The sequence below is a fragment of the Alosa alosa genome, chromosome 20 (genome assembly GCF_017589495.1).
Source record: "Alosa alosa isolate M-15738 ecotype Scorff River chromosome 20, AALO_Geno_1.1, whole genome shotgun sequence".
In the NCBI taxonomy this organism is placed as follows: Eukaryota; Metazoa; Chordata; class Actinopteri; order Clupeiformes; family Clupeidae; genus Alosa; species Alosa alosa.
In genome coordinates, this window is record NC_063208.1 from 25334315 (window position 1) to 25344314 (window position 10000).

General features: G+C 43.0%; 1 pseudogene; it reads left to right on the forward strand.

The window, feature by feature from the left end:
• Positions 1-2918: 2918 nt before the first annotated feature.
• The window catches only part of LOC125284775, a 131285-nt pseudogene continuing 124203 nt past the window's right edge, over positions 2919-10000 (forward strand).

A 10000-nucleotide genomic window follows, 5' to 3' on the forward strand; every position in this document is an offset into this window, starting at 1 on the left:
ACTCACTCTGTACCCATAAGCCCATGTCACAGCTACAACTGCTCCCCCCCAAACACACACACACACACACACATATACACACATTTGCCTTGTTGATAATGTTAATTTACTAATGGCCCATGCTGTCAGGCGTTCCCACAATCTATCCATCTCTATTTTCCCACTTCTCTGTGTAATTCTTCATCCTATCCCATGTTTCCATGCTAGTCCTAGACACACTTTAAACATTTTCTCTCTCCATGATGCCATTACAGTCTGTCTATATATGCTGATGGAGGCTGATAAGCTTCCTACAGTATATGCAGTTCAAACTAATGGGATTTCATAATGGATGCAGGCTTTTTACATTTACAGAAAAAGGATTTGAGAACAGACTGTCATACCTCGGACAGTGTATGAAGGAAAAAAGATTCCATGGAAAATAATAATAATAATAATATTAATAATAACAACAACAACAACAATAATAAAGATAATAATATTTATGTTTAATTGATGAGGAAAGAAAACTTGATAAGTAAGGGATAATGTATAGAACGCCGTGTCGTGGTCGAAGTTAGGCTCCTTTGTCGAGATGAGCTACCGTGAAGTGAAATCGATAGCACGGACATATCGAAGTTGCTTGCCTATCGAAAGCTGCGCTATTGCACGGTTACATAATGCTAGTATGTAACTTTGCCTTTGCTTTGCTTTGCCTTCCTGCCTTTCCAATGACCGTTGTGTTTGGAATTATTCGGGCTTTTCTAATTTAAGTTGTCTTACAAAGGCAGCACAGACACCTACGTTTCATGTTTGTTTTTATAAATTAAGGCGAGACACGGCAGGTGAAAAAAAAAAATTTACACATTTAGGTGTTTTTTACAGAAGCGCCCTGACTGCTATTACACAATGCTGCTTGATGAGTGTTTGTTTTTGTGCATAGGCCTACTGTGTGTAGGCTGTGTGTGTGTGGCAAATCAAACATGATGGATACATTCTGACAACACAGGAGGGAGCGGGAAACACAGACACTCACAAGACACCCACACGCACGCCCAGACCGAAAAAACAGAGGGAACACTGAGACAGGACAGTGATACAGGGTATGTCATTGCACTAACATTAACTTAGCTGATTATGGTTATTTTAATATAAACTTAACACAAAAAATAACACTGCCATCAAATTAATGATCTATGAACCTGTAATTATTTAAAACAGTGAATAAATGCATACCAATGCTACTCTAGGCATAAATGTGAGCAAATGTAACGCTAGCTGTTGGATTGCTAACTTTAACGCTACACTAACTTACAACCATGAATCACTCAACTGTTAACGCTAGTTTGTAGCGCTCACAATAAAGTCAAAAGCCCGCGGACCTAAAGTCAATGGTAGTTAAAGTTAGTAGCCTAGTCTATCGTTACATTTAAGTTGAGTATCTAGGCTAGTTAACCTCACTGATTCATAACCTTAGGTTAATTTATTTATTTCGTAATTTAGGTTTAAATGAACAGTTTTCAGCGTAAAAACGATTAATGTTATTGTACCCTATAGGTTATTACAATACACTGTAAATAAGGACACTTACGGCACGCTAATTTTGCTGAATTAGATTTAACTTACTGTTATTTCTAGAGATGCGTCTTTCCTCTTCGACAAATTGCCACAGAATGAATTTGACAACTTTGTCGCGCGACAGAAGTTACAGTGCAGTTGCTAGGGAAACACATCTAAAGCATTTAAGTTGCTAGGAAAACACATCTGAGCATTTGAGGTAGCTCAAAATTACAGTCATTCTGTCAACAAGCAATTGTGACGCTTTTTTCCCCAACTGCGCTTGCGTGGTAGCATAACTCGACGGGTAGCCCAGTTCGACACGACACCGGGCGTTCTATATGTTATCCCTTACTTAGCAGACCGCCGAACGTTGGGAAGGCCCATTCAAGTGAATGGAGCATTATGCAGCACTATGAAGAGCCGTGTAATAAAACAGAAATAAATCACCTGTAAAGTAGATCTATACTGCAAACATCCCAGTCAGATTAGCTGACTCCACATTCTGTGAACATATAGGGTAGTGAAAATACATTCTGGAAGAAATCTGGTGAAATTACTTTGAGGTTAGAACTGCTACAGAGACAAATGTTTCAGCTGTCTCACTTTGTGACCTTGGGGTTGTAATATCAGTCCGTGTGTTTTGGATATCATTGGATATCATTACAAGAACACCTACTTCACGTGGTACACAGCGACAGGATAAAACGTGCATGTTCCAAACAGCTACATTCTTTTTCCACGGCCTTCATTAGTGGGGTACTCACTGTTTCCTAGTTATAAATATGTCATAACGCCTTGAGCAAAGCCCATAAGTAGTCTGATTCCTTATACTGTATATTGGTCAGCATTTGTTGGTTTAGTGGTGCATTCTTTAGGTAGGTCATTGCACCATTCAAATGGAACACAAAGCACGAGGCATTTTCCCTTGGTGAATTAAAGCATATTTTGATGAAACCACATCAATCATCTTATCTGGCGCAGGAAACCAGATATTGCATTTTCTAAAAAGTAATCCATCATCACATTAGGTCGTCCCCGCAAAATAAATGTAATAGCCAGTATTTACTTTATTTGAGAAGGGTTTCACATTTTTCAGCCCATTCATTCTAATTAATAGTTGAAGTATCCGGCCCCTTTGTTCTCGCGAATGTCTTTTCTAGTCTGCAAAAGGAAAAAGCTACAGCAGGCATTCTTTACATATAATGCTGCAAAGCCCTCTTCATTGCTACCACTCTTATTTGCCGGGCTTTGATTATATAGCCCCCTGTCAATTTCTCTCAATTCCATTGGAAAAGGAGTCTGTCTATCAGCGCCCTACCTTTGCTCAATTGGTCATAGGTTACAACAGTTGCATCCCTCCGCTCCCTGCCACCGTACCTGCGCTACTGTGAAAGGCTGTCATCGCGCGCTTTTGACCCGCCCTTTATCGCTCGATTCATTCCGAGCATTCTGCCTGCGCTGCGCTGCTCTCAGTGGGAGCGATTCAGGGATGTGATCACTCTCGTCATAGGCAAGTGCTGAGAGCAGGCTCCTGTGCCGACGACGGACGGACTGTAGGGGTGGTGGACAACGAAAGAGAATACGTCGTTGGGAAAATTACTCTGCGCGGGGAAAGAAGGGGAGGGAGAGCCAGGCACGGGGCTCTCCTGAACACGCGTCTAGCGCAAAACACGCCGAACATGGCGGAGCACCACTCCGCCTCCGACGGCAGCAAGCACAAAGCATCTGCCAACGCGGGGAACTCGATGCTGGGGAACAGCCGAGCCAGTGCCGTGAGTGGAGGAGGGGGTGGCAAGGGAGGCCTCTCCGGCGGACTGACGCAGCCAGCCGGGTGGCAGTCCCTGCTATCATTCACGATACTTTTCCTCGCCTGGCTGGCGGGGTTCAGCTCAAGACTTTTCGCTGTGATTCGTTTCGAGAGCATCATTCACGAGTTTGACCCATGGTGAGTTCATATATGGCGCACACAGCCTGTGTATAGTTTATTTGTAAAATCTAGTCTTGGGATAAGTGAAGTTCGCAGTTGCCCTTCCCGTCAGTCGGATGTTGCTGCTGCAGAATTCGCCCTGCCAAATTATATCAGGGAAGTGATTAAACATCTGCATCCACGTCGAACTACCCCAACTGCATTTGCGTGTCCTAAACTTCAGTTAAAACTTTGTTCGTCACTACTTAAACAACCAGTGACGGCTGGTAAATTGGGTAAAGATGTTGAGATGGCATTGACAACATCGCAACAGGCAAACCAGTCGACTGGTCCAGCATTATGTGTGGTGTTGATGGCATGAATATGAGAAGGTCTTGCGACCTTTACGGCGTAATCCTTCAAATACTACGGAGAACAGCACACTAGGCTGGTAGAAAATCGGCACTCTTTAATTTGTAAATCCATGTATTTTTGTCGAATGATATTAATTTTGACATTTTGACAGTGCATTTACATTGAACTACTTTTTGTGAAGTTGTTAATGTTCAAAGCCTGGGTACTGGTATTGCGTTGCGTCATATAATTTTTGGACTGATAGCTGAAGATAGTTGTCCTGTGAAATTTAACCATTATGTAGGCAATGTGAGGGTCCTGCTACCGGGACACCCTAAATGACACCAGACCCCCAGAAGCCTAGGCAGACCGTTAGCTACAGATATGATGACATCTGCATAAACCTCTTCAGCACTTTCTCCAGATGCCTATAAGGGTTATTGCTGATGTGCATTTGCACTGTATCTTTATACATTTATGCTTTTTTTTACGTCTGCAGACACGCTACCTTTCGCCTTAGTAGCGTGAAAGATCACGCTAATTGTGCGTAAAATAACCATACAAAAGATTTTTAGAAATGCCACTATTCTATTTCATGACTAGCCAAATGCAGTTCAAAACAATGCATACCCTCTTTTGCATAAGGAGTTGTGGAATGTGTAGGTAAGCTTTCTCATAAATGATGGCCTTACCATTTTTTCCACCCAATCAACCCCCTCTCTCCTTCCCCGATAATGACCCTAAGCGGGAGCGAGGCAACTTGTAAACTGTCTAAAGCTCCAGCCTGGGGTTGGGAGATACCACGTCCCTGGGCGCTATAGATTGTTGTCACGGGTTTAATGGACTGCTAAGATAAACGCGCCATCCAACGCACACTACATCGGGCCATGTAACACGAGGAGTGTGGGATAAGCGGTCGCATTTGCATACTCCCCATAAATACTAACAGGCATTCTGCTCATCTTTAAAGCTGCTGCTGTTTTTCAGACTAGCTGTTTACTCTGTTGGCAGATCTCATTAGGGTGTCGCGTTTGCAACAACTAAGCCCCCTCATGCACTAGCTCGAAGACAGCGGGTAAATATTCAATGACTTTGAATATTTAACAGGCTCGTGATTGTAGAATTATGCTGTTTCGTCGGAATACAAAGCATTGTAAATTCGCCATAAATACGAAATAATGTTTTATAATGTACGGCATACATCAAGTTGATCAGTGCAATAGAGATCTTGCTGAGAGTGGGAGAGTGGTGTGTAATCAATCTTGTTAGTGAAGAACACACATCTTTTTGTGCTTCTCTGTTGTCACTAACAGCATTGGTGGTGAGAGCACAACCCGGGTGGAAGTGTGTGCAGCTAACCCTTTGCGAATAAGAGCGGTGTAACTGCGATATCAACCTGGAGGAGCTCAGCTGTTAGCTATACCCTCAAGCTCAACTGTGAGAAAGAGTGGCATTGTGATGTTTGCACATTCACTCAAGCCACTGAAATTCATCTCTAATGTCACACACACACACACACACACACACACACACACAGAAAGTGAAAGACCAATGAGAAATTGAAACCCAAGCTGTAGTATACATTCACTCTCCTCTTCTTATGGGATTTGATCCATCTTTTTCTGTCCCTGGGTGTAGTGTGTGTGTGGTGTGTGTGTGTGTGTGTGTGTGTGTGTGTTAAGCTAACCACATCTCTTCCAATCCAGCCCTCATTCTTTATTCCCACTCTCTCTCCCTCCTTTGTCAACATTCCCACTTGGCAATTCAATATCACTCTAGAATTTGATGGCTTCCTCCAGTCTGCTTTAGATCCCTGGGTTAGCAATTCACTAAGGGGTGAGAGAGAGCTAGGAGAGATAAGTAGTGTGTGAGTGTGTGTGTGTGTGTGTGTGTGTGTGTGTGTGTGTCAGATAGACCAGTGCTTCTTAAACTTTTTGTCTGGTGACCCCCCAAAAAACATGGGCCAAGTCTCGTGACCTTCAACAAAAGTTATAGTGTGCACATCCCACCTTCTGGCAGGTGCAGGACAAAAAAACCTACTCAAGTGAAAAAAAAAAAAATGTCCGCAACACTGCTCTAGACTCCCATGTATTTAATGCACCGAGTCTCGCACCCCCCTTCTCTCCGACCCCCAGTGTAAGAGCCACTGAGACAGACGATGAAAAGGTGGGGACTGGGGAGTGAACAGGGAACGATGGAGAGACTGAGACTGAGATTGAGGGAGGAAGAAGGAGAAGCAAAACAGGCTGTCAGAGGAAACTGTTTATGTATAAGGGTTAAGCTGGATTTACTCATCCCCCCTCCACACACACACACACACACACACATACACATCATCCTCAAGCCTTCGCTCTGAAATCCCATCACCGGTCTGTCAGGAAAACGAGTCCCTTAGTTAGGTAAGCAAAAGGAGAAAAAGATGCTAGAGGGAGAGGTAGAGGAGGTAGAGGGGGAATGAGAGAGAGATGTGAGAGGAAGAGGTTGAGAAGATAAAGTGAGAGAGAGATATGAGAGGGAGAGGTTGAGAAGATAGAGTGATGGGGTAAGCAAGAGGGAGAGGTAGAGAAGATAGAGGGATGGAATAAGAGAGAGAGAGAGAGAGAGAGAGGTAGAGTGGAGGAAAACCTTCCTGTCAGTGAGATAATGAGCTGGATGTACAGGATCGCTTTAAGGTCCAAGTTTCATCTACGACGGGCGCTTTGTGTCTCTCTGACACACACACACACACACACACACACACACACACACACACACACACACACACACACACACACACAAACACAGACACACACACATACTCATATGTCAATGTCAATTTATTTATATAGCGCATTTAAAAAACAACAACAGTTGACTAAAGTGCTATAAAATTATTCCAGAGTTTGGGGCAGTAGCAGCAAAGGCATGGCCTCCTCTACATGTATTTGGTTTTGGGAACAGTTAGCAGAAAAAATATCAGAAGATCTGAGACTTTTTACAGAGGAGTATTTATGTAATAGGTCAAAGAGATAGCTGGGGGCTTTCAGTGTTTCCCCTAGATTTTTTTCCAGCAGCGGTGCTGTTGATCGAGGGAACCCCAAAAAAAAAAAAAAAGAGAAACATTATAAAAAATGACTCCTTAAATTGTGACTTCTGGTGGATTTTGTGAAAGAAATGGACAGATTGAGTTACAAATTATGACATAACCATCAACACAAGCATGATTATTGCAGTACTTGAACAGGATTATTCATGTTTTTCTTTCACCTTTTTCATTTACATTATTAGTATTAGCCACTGTACAACTGTACACTGTAGGCCACTGTACAAACTATTACTATTTAGAATATACAGTGCTGTGCATAAGTTAAGACATTTATATATAATGTATTTATTTACTTATACATGATGCATTAAAATAATTGATGTCCTATTTTTTTTTTATTAAGGCATTAAGACAAAAGGCAAAATATGTTTTTATTCCTCCCTTTAGTCAATTTCAGCATGGGTGTCTTAACTTTTGCACAGCACTATAAACTATATAGACTTCTCTTTCATGCCATTACACTGTATTGGTGCTGTGCAAGTCGAATTGAGTGCCTGTCACTTTAATGCCGTGACGGCCCGTGACGCTGGCATGATTCTCAAGGTTTTAAGCTAACTTAGTAGCGTTGTTGTGCATGGTGCATAAGAATATGTGGATGAAATTAATTATGTTTCCCATGTCATTTGGTAAAATAAATGGTCAAAAATTCGAAGAAAACTCACTTGGATTATAGCAGATAAGTGTCTTGTATCATATCTATAATTTTGATGAGCTCTACAGGAATTACAAACTATCTCAGATGTAAATGCTTGCGTATCCTATTACTCAAATTCAATTAAACCCGCCAATAGGCTAGCTAGCTAGACCTTAGTTTCACAGCCTAGGTATGTTAGCAACACAGGGCTTGAAAGCATTGCCTGTATCACAAACAAAAACGAAACAATGCGTGGATTTATCTGGGAATAGGCTACTGAAGGTAGGGGCGAGCTATCTCGCTGGCGTGTTTAATTTGGTTCCTTGGTTAACATAATGTAGGCTACGTTTTTTTGCACAAAATTGCGTCTGCTAATAAACTTAAACATAAACACAAACAAGCGTGATCTCCTGTGGAATCCCTGACTGCGCCTTCAACGTTAGCCTACTATTATTTGTTGACATGAAACCTGAACGAACGGCAGCTGTTCCTGAAGTTCACTTGCGTCAATTTCTTTTTAATTAGGCAACTCTTTTTGCAGTGGTGCTTGAATTCCAGCAGTGGCGCTGCGCCGCTGATGAATACATTGTAGGGGAAACACTGGCTTTGCCATTCAAGCATTTAAAGGTCATTAGCAAAATCCTAAAGTTAATCCTATGGTGAACAGGGAGCCAGCTGGGAGAGTTGTGTTCTCGCTTACGGGTACCAGTTAAGAGGCGAGCTGCTGCATTTTGAACTAATTGCAAGATATACAGGAGCATCATCACATACAACACATGTTACATATTTGTGTTATTGGTTTAGGTGCATCCTCTGGGTTGCATTTAGGACACACACACACACACACACATACAGAAGCAAGCATCATCAGATGAAACGTGTACACACAATCCTACACATTTGCGTTGTTGGTTTAGGTGCATCCTCGGGCAACATGCAGGATGGAAGCTTATTGGCTTTCTCATCGTTTCTCTTTTGAAGGCCAGACTCCCACCAGGCATAGGGAGAGAGTGATGGATATTGAAATGGAGAGATGGAGACGGATGGGGAGTGAATGGAGAGATAAAAGGACAGACACACACACACACATACACACAGCACACACACAAACACACACACACACACACACACACACACACACACACACACACACACACACACATAACTGGATTCTTTGCCAGACTTTGGTTCTGTGTGTTGGCAGATTAACCCCATATTGATTGATAAACTAGCAGGGAGACGACACTTTACCATCGCCATGATCCCTTAAGCTGCGGATTTTAAGATGCCCTATCCCTCTCATAGCCCACAGTCACCTTCCCCTCCAGCACCCACATATATATGTCCACACACACAAACACACACACACACACACACACACACACACACACACACACACACACACCAGTGGGGTTGCAACAAAGTCATGGGCAGTTTCACCATTAGCTAAATAAACAGCACTATTGTCCCCCACATACACACACACACATGCCACAGTGAGGCGGGTTTGAGGGTTTCAAACGAGCAGGCAGAAACACAGAGACCTCTCTTGAAGGTGCGCCACGCTCCGACAGCACAAAGCAGCATCATTAAAGAAGCCTCCTCCTTGTCTAATCTCTCAATCGGCCGTGGAAGACGAGGCTGTGGCATTGTGTGTCTGCATTGATAAGACCAACCTCTCTTTCTGCTTAAAAAAACACCACCATAGGCTCGTTCGGGAGACTTGGGAGAATCAAAGTTTAATGACATGTTTGAATCGGTCGCTTGACCCTTTTTTCCCTTGCGTGACTGGAAGCCTTACCCAGATAAAAGCATTCAGTAAGATTTGATAGGATGTATTCACAGCTCCAGTCTTTTAACAACAGCAGTGTCTTTGATGGTGGTCGTGTTGGGGGGGGTGTTGGTGGGGGTGCATGGACCTCAAGTATCAGTCTAGCCATGTATATCAGTCTTAAGTAGGAGGGGTGGGCAAGTGTCCATTGCAATCTAATTTTTCCCTGAGATGGGTAATGAAATATTCAGTGAGCTGTTTCAGCAATGTGTGTGTGTGTGTGTGTGTGTGTGTGTGTGTGTGTGTGTGTGTGTGTGCGTGTGTGTGGTAAGTTTTGAGTGCTGTTGATCGTGCTTCTCCCTCTCTGCATGATCCTTTTTAAAAAGCCCTGTGTGTTGAGGGGCAAGGTAGCCTGGCCTGACATGTCACTGCTGCTGCCTCCTGGAGGTACGCTGCTCTTGGAATTATAAAAGGGGAGAGTGTCAGGCTCACCTCACCAGCTTTGCATAGGTTTGAATAGCAATGAGAGGGATGTGTGTATTTATGTGTGTGTGTGTGTGTGTGTGTGTGTGTGTGTGTGTGTGTGTGTGTGTTCATGTGTTTTGCATGTATGTGTGTGTGAGTGTGAGTTTAAGAGCTTGGATTTTGTGAGCGTAGGTGTGTGAGCTTACATTGCAGCTGGGAAAAGTTGTTGCGGAGCAGCATGTAAAG